Source organism: Thalassophryne amazonica, chromosome 14, assembly GCF_902500255.1.
Source record: "Thalassophryne amazonica chromosome 14, fThaAma1.1, whole genome shotgun sequence".
NCBI classification, from domain to species: domain Eukaryota; kingdom Metazoa; phylum Chordata; class Actinopteri; order Batrachoidiformes; family Batrachoididae; genus Thalassophryne; species Thalassophryne amazonica.
Genome location: NC_047116.1, coordinates 96698091 through 96710812, shown reverse-complemented (window position 1 = coordinate 96710812; position 12722 = coordinate 96698091).

Here is a 12722-nt window from a genome sequence, read left to right as displayed (position 1 = left end):
GTGAAGGACCTTATCGGTCTTCCCGCTCTGGGACAGCACGGCTCCTATCCCTGAGTCCGAGGCGTCCACTTCAACCACTAACTGGCGACTAGGATCAGGCTGCACCAGAACAGGTGCAGACGAGAAGCGCCGTTTCAACTCCTTGAACGCGGCTTCGCAACGATCCGACCAGGTGAAGGGGACTTTTGGTGAGGTCAGGGCTGTCAGGGGGCTAACTACCTGACTGTAGCCCTTGATGAACCTCCTGTAGAAATTAGCAAAGCCTAGGAACTGTTGCAACTTCCTACGGCTTGTGGGTTGGGGCCAGTCTCTCACCGCCGCAACCTTGGCCGGATCAGGAGCGACGGAGTTGGAGGAGATAATGAACCCCAAGAAGGACAAAGACGTCCGGTGGAACTCACACTTCTCGCCCTTCACAAACAGCCGGTTCTCCAACAACCGCTGCAGGACCTGACGTACATGCTGGACATGGGTCTCAGGGTCCGGAGAAAAGATGAGTATATCGTCTAGATATACGAAGACGAACCGGTGCAGGAAATCCCGCAAGACATCGTTAACCAACGCTTGGAAAGTCGCGGGAGCGTTTGTGAGACCGAACGGCATGACCAGGTACTCAAAGTGACCTAAGGGGGTGTTAAATGCCGTCTTCCACTCGTCTCCCTTCCGGATCCGAACCAGGTGGTACGCATTTCTAAGATCGAGCTTGGTGAAAATCTGGGCTCCATGCAGGGGTGTGTACACTGAATCCAACAGGGGCAACGGGTATCGGTTGCGAACCGTGATCTCGTTCAACCCCCTATAATCAATGCATGGACGAAGTCCGCCATCTTTTTTGCCCACAAAAAAGAAACCTGCGCCCATCGGGGAGGTGGAATTCCGGATCAACCCGGCAGCTTATGAGTCCCGGATGTAGGTCTCCATTGATTCGCGCTCAGGCCGTCAGAGGTTGTACAGCCTACTGGACGGGAACTCACTGCCCGGAACCAAATCAATGGCACAATCATACGGACGGTGGGGGGGAAGAGTGAGAGCCAGATCCTTGCTGAACACGTCGACCAGGTCGTGGTACTCCACCGGCACCGTCCCCAGATTGGGCGGGACTCTGACCTCCTCCTTAGCTTGGGAGCCGGGAGGAACCGAGGAACCTAGACACACCCGATGGCAGGTCTCGCTCCACTGAACCACTACCCCGGACGGCCAATCAATCCGGGGATTGTGCTTCAACATCCAGGGAAAACCTAAAACCACACGGGAGGTGGCCTGAGTCACAAAAAACTCGATCACCATCGTTGAACGACCAGTGGAACGTCAATGTTACGCACAGGGTCTACGGGAGGGAGAGCCGCAGCGGCGCCCGGAGGGCGCGCTTCCACCTGCGCGGCGAGAGCCTCCACCCTGCGGTTCAGGAGGACGTTCTGCTCGGTCATTAAATCTAACCGAGTCGTGAAAGCGGTGAGGATCCGCTGCAACTCACCGATTACCCCTCCTGCGGACGCCTGCGCGTCCTGTTCTTCCATTGGCCGTTCAACAGCCGGTTGACGCCCCTCGGGATCCATGACGTTGGCCGAGATATCCTGTTGTGAAAGTGTAGGAACACGGACCCACAACAGGGGGCGCAAATGAACGGACAATGGAGGAATCAAATAACACTGTTTTTACTGTTGTGAAAAAGGCACAACAAATACAACCGATTACAATATGGAGATTGAGTCTTATTACAACGGTGTCGTGTGGGCAGGCTCGACGATAGGAGACGTCTGTCCAAGTCGAACCGGAACCAACCCGATTTCCTCTGCCACCGAACCCCGGGAATACTGGAGCCGCCAAGTCCCGAATTCCCAGGTGGCCACTGCCTCCGCTCGTCGGATCCGGTACTGCTGGCAGGAAACAGAAACAGTCAGGTGTGCATGCGGCTGCACCCAGCAACACGGAGAGTGGAGAGTCCACCTCCACCTCTCGTCAACAACAATCAAGAAATGTAGGAAGGTGAGTACTTATCCTACTTCGTCCAATACGGTCTTCAGCTGACCTAAGCACAAGCAACACAGTATTAATTCTCAGAATAATACAACTGGCTGAGTTCGTTACCTCTTTGGTAAGGCGATATCTCGGCAAATGAGGTGGAGATGCCGTCCTGCTGATATACCTCCTTATTGATTGGGATCAGCTGTCTCCAGTGATGGGTGACAGCTGTCATCCTGGCTGCTCCCGTAAGGCGGCAGCGCCCTCCGGTGCCTGGAGCCCGCACTCCAGGCAGGGCGCCCTCTAGTGGTGGTGGGCCAGCAGTACCTCCTCTTCAGCGGCCCACACAACACATGGAGCGAGTGAAGAAGACAGCCTTGACGTCTTTCACGGGCATCCCTCCCAGTCACTGGTTCAGATATGTCGATGACACATGGGTTAAAATCAAGCAACAGGAGGTTGAGGACTTTACAGAACACATCAACTCGGTGGATTCCAATATCAAGTTCACACGTGAGGATGCCAGAAACAACCATTTAGCCTTCTTGGACTGTGATGTTACGATTGGAGAGAACAGGCAGCTCTGGACAGGGGTTTACAGAAAACCAACTCACACTGACCAATATCTGCTCTTTGGCTCAAACCACCCCCTTGAACACAAGCTCGGGGTGATCAGGACTCTTCAACACAGAGCCCTACAGCTGCCCACAACTGCAGAGGGAAGGGCTAAACAACAACAACTTGTCCAGAAAGCCCTCACAGTATGTGGGTACCCACAATGGTCCCTGGACAAAGTGCAGAAGTCCCAGAGAGCAAAGAGACCAGATAGACAGGAGACGGAGACAAGAAGAAGAGAAGTGTCTCTCCCTTATTTAGCAGGAGTAGGGGAAAACTACAGAGGATCTTCAGACAGCACAAAATCCCAGTTTACTTTAAACCAGTTAACACCTTGAGACAGAAATTAGTTCAGCCTAAGGACAGGATCCCTAGTTACAAACAGAGCAATGTAGTGTATTCTATCAGATGTCAGGAAAACTGTAACGAACACTACATAGGTGAGACTAAGCAACCTTTACACAAAAGGCTATACCAGCACCGCAGAGAGGGCGCCAGTGGACCTCAGTCTGCAGTTCATCTCCACCTTAAAGACACTAACCACACGTTTGAGGACAAGGAAGTTAAAATCTTAGCCAGAGCGAAGAAATGGTTTGAGAGAGGGGTCAAGGAGGCATTCTATGTGAAACAGTTGAAACCCAGCCTTAACCGGGGAGGGGTCTGAGACACGCTTTGTCCCCTGTTTATAATGGGGTACTCAGGTCAAAGCAGTTTCAGTCTTTTGTTCATGGTAATGAGTCATTCACGTCATCAGGAGAGTCGTCAAGGGAGCCGGCAGGAGAGGCGTCCATCCCATCATTAGGAGGGACAGCTGCCCTGTCATTAGGAGGGTGCTAACTAGAGCACAATAGGTGCTCATTAGAGCTATTGTTTAGTCACTAGCCTATAGCAGTCTGCCTCTTGGTAGGAGGGGTCTGGTTAGGTTTAAAACTCCAGCTTTTGTGGCTTCTGTTTATTCTTCTCTACTAGAGTCAAGACAGAAATCAGACTGCCAGAGCAAGAATTTTAGCTGAGGAAGCTTCTGCGATTTGAAGCGAAACGTCCTCGCGTCAAGCAACCCAGTCCAGTCGAAGATTCAAGCTTCTCTACTTCAAAAGCCAGCATCTGTGATGGTATGGGGGTGTGTTAGTGCCCATGGCATGTACAACTTACACGTCTGTGATGGCACCATCAATGCTGAAAGGTACATCCAGGTTTTGGAGCAGCACATGCTGCCATCCAAGCAACGTCTTTTTCAGGGACGTCCCTGCTTATTTCAGCAAGACAATGCCAAGCCACATTCTGCACGTGTTCCAACAGCGTGGCTTCGTAGTAAAAGAGTGCGGGTACTAGACTGGCCTGCCTGCAGTCCAGACCTGTCACCAATTGAAAATGTGTGGCGCATTATGAAGCGCAAAATACGACAACAGAGACCCCGGACTGTTGAACAACTGAAGTCATACATCAAGCAAGAATGGGAAAGAATTCCACCTACAAAGCTTCAACAATTAGTGTCCTCAGTTCCCAAACGCTTATTGAGTGTTGTTAGAAGGAAAGGTGATGTAACACAGCGGTAAACATACCACTGTCCCAGCTTTTTGAAACCTGTTGCAGGCATCCATTTCAAAATGAGCAAATATTTGCACAAAAACAACAAAGTTTATCAATTTGAACATTAAATATCTTGTCTTTGTGGTTTATTCAATTGAATATAGGTTGAAGAGGATTTGAAAATCATTGTGTTCTGTTTTTATTTACATTTTACACAACGTCCCAACTTCATTGGGATTGGGGTTGTATAATATTTGGCTTCAATATTGAGATACAATAATTTGGCTGTATTGTACAGTCCTACTGAAAAAAATGAATTTTAATTTACATGTACATTTTTTAAAAATGCTTAAAAGTGGCAGGGGGTCTGCCATGCTAATGCTCCCCAGAAGCATTTACTGACAAAAAAAAGTCTGAGGGCCCTAAATGAGAGATGGTGAAGAGCTTCACTTGTTCATGTCCTTGACATACACATATTGTCGTGGCATTGTCCTTCAGGTTTTGTTCCTCTGTGGTCTCCGTGTTGATGGTCGTGTATTCTGGTCTCCTCTAACTCTTAACAACATGCTGTATCCTCGGACTGTGTTCCAGTCAGGTTTCTGACAGCAGGATGTTGTAATTGGACATTTTTCTGTTATTTTTACACTTTGTTCTTTTGTCATTGTTGATGACTGTTATTGTAATTATTGCACACTCACTGGCTGTTGATATCAAACTGCTGATTTGTTTTATAAATATGCTTCAACAAAACCAAATTCCTTTGCAGTGAATTATGGGATATTCTTCATACTTGATGTTTGGAATCTTGCTGGAGGAGAGCTCCACCGTTTCTGTGCCGCCGCTTCCTTTGGTGCTGAATTTGAACGTTTCCCTGCAGCGCTGAGTTGGCACAGCGCACACAAGCATGTCACTCCTCATTAGGACTTGAACTCGATCCCTCAACAGTCTCCTCACGCTACCACATCCTCTCTTCTTTCCTCTTCGCTGGCCTGTTTCCTCTCATGTCCCGATCAGTCTGAACATTCAGCCTCCGTGCGATGATTAACAGATTTTCCAGCTATGCAGCAAATTAAGAACCCGATCCCAGAGATCCGATCCAGCTGTTTGACGTCACACGTCAGTGCCGTGAGTCGTGCATGTTTGATGTGTCGTGATCTCTTTCTCACACTTTATACATTTAAAACCGCGTGTCACTTGAGAAGAAAAAGCCGCTTCCTGTGCGAGTGCCACTGATCTGCAAGAGACAACAAAGAGGCAAAAGAAAAACCCCCAGAGGAGGATCAGTGATGATACCAGACACAGTCCAGGCCAAAGACTGACAAGCACCAGCTTCACGTCTTCATTCACACAGTGCTTGGTTTGAATCAGCTTTACTGTCGTGTTGCTACTCAAAAAGAATAAAGACGAGAAGAACCTCCAGAGGTTTCGACACTTACAACCTACACACATGCAGAGAGATCGACCAATATATCACGATTTTTACATATAGAGATATGTTTGGTGAACTATTGCTTAAATCCTGGCGTTGCAAATTTTGACACAGAATTATATTTAAAAATAAGTCAGAATCTGAATGGTTTTGGATGACTGATAGTGACGTACGTCACACTAAAAACTTCACACAACCACTAATATGCGTTTTTCTCTTTATCTCAAACTCGATTCAATTAAATGATAAATCAAAACATCAGTTATCTGATAATTATGTCTTTTTCTTAAAGTGTAGGTGACACCATGTGTAATGTTTGAGTATTTAAGATTAAAATTAAACAACAGTCTGAATTTTATCCTTTCCTGGTGTGCATTTGCTGAAGAGATAAATATTTGGATTTTAAACTGCGCGCCACTAAAATCCAGGCACTTCCTGGCTGGTCCCGACAGCGGAGAAGAATGAGGAAGTGGCATCAGTCTGAGAACCATTATCTTAATAGTTCCATTAATTTATGGATTTTCACAGGCTACTGACAGCCCCGCTTCCACCGAGTGGTTTGGGTCGGAGCTGCACGGTGTTTTCAGTGTGAGAACGGTTAATTCTCGCCAGCAGAATCCTTTTGATTGGCAGGTGGAACACTTATATTGTTGAGCATGCGCACAGTGTTTTGCTGGTTTCTCCATGTCACACAGAGGCAAAACTGAGTATTTTAACATTATCATTTTTTGTTTGTGGATCATGGGATAATTTTGCTGCATCCAATGAATCCACTGATGCTTATTAATGAAGGAGATGTGGCCGATTTTCATTTTGCGATGCAACGTGGCCTGATGGAGGAAGAGGAGACTCAGCAGACTTGAACCAGCAGCCACAGACAATTAACAGATTTCACCTGCCACCGGATTAATACATCAGGACAAACGGCCGCTATGTGTCACAGCGGGACAGGCTCAAAAGGCTCAAAGATATAAGGCTGTATTTCACACAGCTTCTACAGAATCACCTTCAGACTGGACTTCAAAAAAAAAAACAAGCTCCATACTAGAAAAAAAAATTCATCCAAAAACACCTCGACCTCCACCGTGTTTACAATTGATTTGGGCTTGAATCAGCAAGTGCCATTCTTGTGATGACATAGCAACAACATGGGCATGAGTGAGGGCTGAAATAAAGCACAGGCTTCAGACAGCTGTCGTTTATCCTTCACGCGTGCACCTATTATTGTTTTATTGTTTAGGATTTTTTAAAATATCAACATTTCATCATTTTTTGTGATTATTTGTGCATTTTTTGGCGTCACCTACACTGTAAGACAAATGAAAGTGCGCTCAGGGTTTATGTTATGTTATGTCTTCTGACGCACATTTAAACTCAAAATGACAGTGAAACTGTCAGGAATCAAATGCTCGTTTTTTGTTTTTCCAAATAGTGTGGACGGACGTCTGCTGCTCACAGTCCATCACGTGGCCATTTTCTTGTTTGACCTGCAACTGCTGTAATTTGGTTCTTTAAAAAAAAAAAAGTTTTCATACTTTTAAAATGAAAATAATTTCTAAATTCATTCATTCTTTTTTATATACTCAGTGATTCAAGTCAATCCAAGCGGTCATGGGGCGAGAGGCGGGTTCGCCCTGGACAGGACGCCTGTCACAGTCTGTCACAGGCTCACACAGAGACGGACAAACACATTCACACCTACAGTGAGTTTAAAGTTTCCAATTCACTGAACTTCTAAATGTCATCAAGGAGTCCTTCACGGTGTCATCTGGTTCCACACGTCTCCAGTCTAATCTGGTTTTGCGTTCTGATTACGTAATCCAGATTCCATGTCATCTGTGACTGGACGTTTTGCTGGGACAGAAATCTGGTGGAGTCTATGAAATAAGACATCAAGGGATTTTATCTGGAAATTCTGAAGCATCTCCTCAAATCATCGGGCTGAACTCTAAAACCTGGTTCCATCTGGACAACCATCCCAAACACACCCCTAAGTAGACGTGTTGGAGAGACCATCACACCTGACCCAGACCTGACGGGAACCCCACAGGAACATTATGGACTGAAGTAAAAGAGCGTCTTGGAGCGTGACCGTCCACAAATGACCCACGGATTCACAGCCGAGGAACCAACCAACCCTCCAGAAGACTGCTGCGAGGAGCTTGTGGAAGGTGATCCAAACAATTAAACGACAATACCACCAAACACGAACGAAATCTAGTCTGCTGAGAGTTGGATGAAACGGTCTGATATCGTTAAATAAACACTGTTCACGATTTAGAACGAAAGGCTGATGAAACCACATGACACCACATACACCAATCGATCACAAACATTTTCTGATCAGTATAATCTTCAGATTGTCTCTGCAGACTGGTTGTGGGGATGAAGCAGAAAACATCTTCTTTGCTCCATGTTTATATCAATAATATTCTCACCAGACTTGTTGGGAACTTGTCCAGATGTCTTCTTTAGTTATCTTGTTCCCAGACACACACACACGAATACACACACACACACACAGGACCGATTACACCCCGCGTTCCCACTTGGCCGGCCTGCAGGCTAATAAAAACCTCTTGTGGGGATAACATGGCCGCGCTGACTGACTTCGACCATCAGTTGTTTGGCACCGTGGAGTGTGAAAACGTTGTGTGGTGTGTGACACTAACATGCGCCTGAAGACGGGCCCTGATGACATCATGGGTGTTTCCTTCCTCTGGCACACAACTGAGTCAACATGGAGCTCCGGCGTGTTTGTGACTCATACAGACTGACACAGATAACACTTCACATGATTTGGGACATGTGCCGGTCCAACGCCGAGCTCCAGCTGCTGTTTCCAATCAGTCGAGTCTAAACACATCGTCTTCACGGAGACGAGGCGTCCTGCTGTGCTCGGCGTAAACACTTCAACATGATTCAGCTGTTCCTCCGCTGCTCCTCGTCGACTCTTATCAGGCGACGGCGTCGGCCTCGCTCCCGCTGCCCTCCCCGGCCCCCGGCTGCTCCCTGCCTTCACGTCGAGGTGGATGCTCCCGGTGAGTCGGTGGATCCGTCATCTGGCATGACCTGGTGAAGTCTCACACAACACAATCAAACTCATGTCACCGTGACAACGACACCCCGAGGGGATGTCTGACGTGTGTCAGTGTTGATATAAAGTCAGACCGAAAACAATTAGCTCATGAAGAAATGACAGATTTCTGACCGTCGCCCCCTGCTGGTTGCTCAGATACGCTCCAACATCAGTTAGTTCAACACCGTAGCAACAACAACAACAACAACAACGACCATGATGTGTTCCATCAACATCACTGATCATGTTTCGATTTGCTGTTGGATCGTCATTGTGGCGATTCCTCAGCGGTGAGGAAGATCACATCCTGATTGATTCCTTGACAGGATCATCTACATCCAGGGTCAAGATGCCTGTGTGCAGGTTTGTGTAAAGTAGGAACATTGCTGCACACCAACAAACACATGATCCTTGACAGATCCTTAGTCGGGTCCAATGGCTGTGAAATTCCAGACAACTGGACCTGCTGCAGCCTTCAGCCACCTAACTCACAAACAAACCATCAAACATCACCTCCTCCACCTGATGTGCTGCTCAGGACTTCTCATTTCATCAAATGCCAGCTCTTGCAAAGCACGAGTTTGTTTTATATTCAAAGTGACCAGTCTGGTTAAGATGCTGGCCAACCAGCTGAGAGGAAGCAAAAAGGCACATGGCGGTCTGGAAAATCCCGAGTGCCCAACGGGTTTCCTGGCAAATTTTTTAAAGCATTCTCGTCATTACTTTCACCTCAGTTAAGTCTGGTAAATGTTCTGTATCTATTAATGAAGCATGTGTTACACTTGTCCCAAAAAAAGGTAAAGATCTTCTTATTGGACAATCTCCTTGTTTTATGTTGATGTGAAAATCTTGGCCAAAGTTTTAGCTCATAGATTGGAATTTTTTTTTTTAAACCATCAATCATCTCTGAAGATCAAACTGGTTTCATTCAAAATGGTCCCTCTGATTTCAATATATGTGATGTAATGGATGTATTATGCTCCCCCTCTGGTCCGTCTCCTGAGTGTGTCCTCTGTCTAGATGCAGAGAAAGAACTTGATCAATTGCATTGAAAATACTTATTTACAACTTCAAAATACTTCAACTTTGGACCAGGTTTTACCTCGTGGATAGAGCTGTTGTGTTCTTAATTCTTAACCATTCCCATCAGCTGCAACCCTTCAAACTCCAGGAGGGATACTGTCAAGGTCCACCCTTAAGTCTTTTTGACTTGGCCGTAGAACCGCTAGCCGTCGCGCCATCGCAGGCGTGACAACATCATGGAGATCTGTGGGTTGGGAGTTGAGCATGAAGTGTGCTTGTATGCAGATGAGCTATTGATTTTTGTAACAACCCCGGTCTGTGCTGTCTGTATTCACCCAGTCTGGTCAGTTTTCAGGATATAAACTAAACGTGTATAAAAGTGAGCTCCTCGCCATGGATGTAGAGATGCTGGCGTCCGTGTAAACTAGTTAATCATTTGAGATGGCAGACAATCAGTTTGCTTATCTCAAATAACAGTTACTAGGAAACAAATATATTTTTATAGAGATTTCCTCACTCTTTTAAATAACATAAAGCAGTGCTTGTCTCTACATATTTAGTGGGCAGAATTCATTCAGTTAAAAGGAACATTTTCCCTAAATTCTATACTTGTTCCAGTCTCTTCCAACCTTCCTCACTGAATTCCTCCCTAAACTTCCAAGGAGTTTCCATGGGTTTCATCTGGGTGCTCCGGTTTCCTCCCACATCCAAAAACATGCAGGTTAGGTGGACCGGAAACTTAAAATTTGCCCAGGTCTCCCTTGTAAAAGAGATCTCAATCTCAATGGGACTAACCTGGTTAAATAAAGGTTAGATAAATAAATGCTTCTCAAATTCTCTTCATTTGAATATACAGTTACATGCAAAGGTTTGAGCACCCCTGCTCATTTTCATGATTTTCCTTTATAAATCATTGGTTGTCTGGATCAGAAATTTCAGTTAAATATATCATATAGCAGACAAACACAGTGATATTTGAGATGTGAAATGAAATTTACAGGATTTACAGAAAGTGTGCAATAATTATTTAAACAAAATTGGGCAGGTGCATAAATTTGGGCACCCTTGTCATTTTATTGATTTGAATACACACACTCATCTTCCACCGCTTAGCCCAATTAAGGGTCCCGGCGGGGCTGGAGCCTATCCCAGCAGTCATAGAGCGCAAGGCAGGTACACCCAGGACAGGACACCAGTCTGTCGCAGGGCCACAAACAGACAAACAAACACATTCACACCCGCTCGTACACCTACGGACAATTTAAAGATTCCAATCCACCTAACCCACGTCTAGATGTGGGAGCACCAGGAGGAAACCCACGCAAACACGAGAGAACATGTAAACTCCACATAGAAAGGTCACAGACGGGAATTGAACCATGACCTTCTCACTGTGAGGCAACAGTGCTAACCACTAGGTCACTGTGCTGCCCTGATTTGAATACATTTAGCGCTAATTATTGGAACACAAAATTGGTTTGGTAAGCTTGACCCTTGACCTCCTTCCACAGGTGAATCCAGTCATGAGAAAGGGTATTTAAGGTGGCCATTTGCAAATGTTTCCCCTCTTTGCATCTCTTCTAATGAGTGGCAACATGGGAGCCTCTAAACAACTCTCAAATGACCTGAAAACAAAGATTGTTCAACATCATGGTTTAGGGAAAGGATACAAAAAGCTATCTCAGAGATTTCAGCTGTCAGTTTCCACTGTGAGGAACATAGTGAGGAAATGGAAGACCACAGGCACACAGTCAAGGCCCAAAGTGGCAGGCCAAGAAAAATCTCATAAGCTGAATTGAAGGATGGTGAGAACAGTCATAGTCAACCCACAGACCTGCTCCAAAGACCTACATGATTTTGCTGCAGATAGTGTCTCTGTGCATTGTTCAACTATACAGCGCACTTTGCACAAAGAGATGCTGTATGATGCTATAATGCAGAGGAAGCCTTTTCTGCGTACACGCCACAGAGTCACTTGTATGTTAAAGCACATTTGGACAAGCCAGCTTCTATCCATCCATCCATTTTCTTCCGCTTTATCCGAAGTCGGGTCGCGGGGGCAGCAGCTCAAGCAAAGCCGCCCAGACCTCCCGATCCACACACACCTCCTCCAGCTCCTCCGGGGGAACCCCAAGGCGTTCCCAAGCCAGCCGAGAGATGTAGTCCCTCCAGCGTGTCCTGGGTCTTCCCCGGGGCCTCCTCCCAGTGGGACGTGCCCGGAACACCTCTCCAGCGAGGACTCCAGGGGGCATCCGGAAAAGATGCCCGAGCCACCTCAACTGACTCCTTTCGACGTGGAGGAGCAGCGGCTCGACTCCGAGCTCCTCCCGAGTGACCGAGCTCCTCACCCTATCTCTAAGGGAGCACCCAGCCACCCTGCGGAGGAAACTCATCTCGGCCGCTTGTACTCGCGATCTTGTTCTTTCGGTCATGAGCCAAATCTCATGACCATAGGTGAGGATCGGAACGTAGATCGATCAGTAAATCGAGAGCTTTGCCCCCCTACTCAGCTCTCTCTTCACCACGACGGTCCGATACAGTGACCGCATCACTGCAGATGCTGCACCGATCCGTCTATCGATCTCACGCTCCAGCCGTCCCTCACTCGTGAACAAGACCCCGAGATACTTAAACTCCTCCACTTGAGGCAAGGACACTCCACCGACCTGAAGAGGGCAAAGCACCTTTTTCCAGTCGAGAACCATGGCCTCGGATTTGGAGGTGCTGATTTTCATCCCGGACGCTTCACACTCGGCTGCAAACCGCCCCAGTGCACGCTGAAGGTCCTGATCTGACGAAGCCAACAGAACCACATTGTCTGCAAACAGCAGAGACGAGATTCTGTGGTTCCCAAACTAGACCCCCTCTACACCCTGGCTGCGCCTAGAAATTCTGTCCATAAAAATAATGAACAGAACCGGTGACAAAGGGCAGCCCTGGCGGAGGCCAACGTGCACTGGAAACAGGTTTGACTTACTACCGGCAATGCGAACCAAGCTCCTGCTGTGGTCCTACAGGGACCGGATAGCCCTTAGCAAAGGACCCCGGACCCCGTACTCCCGGAGCACTCCCCACAGGGTGCGC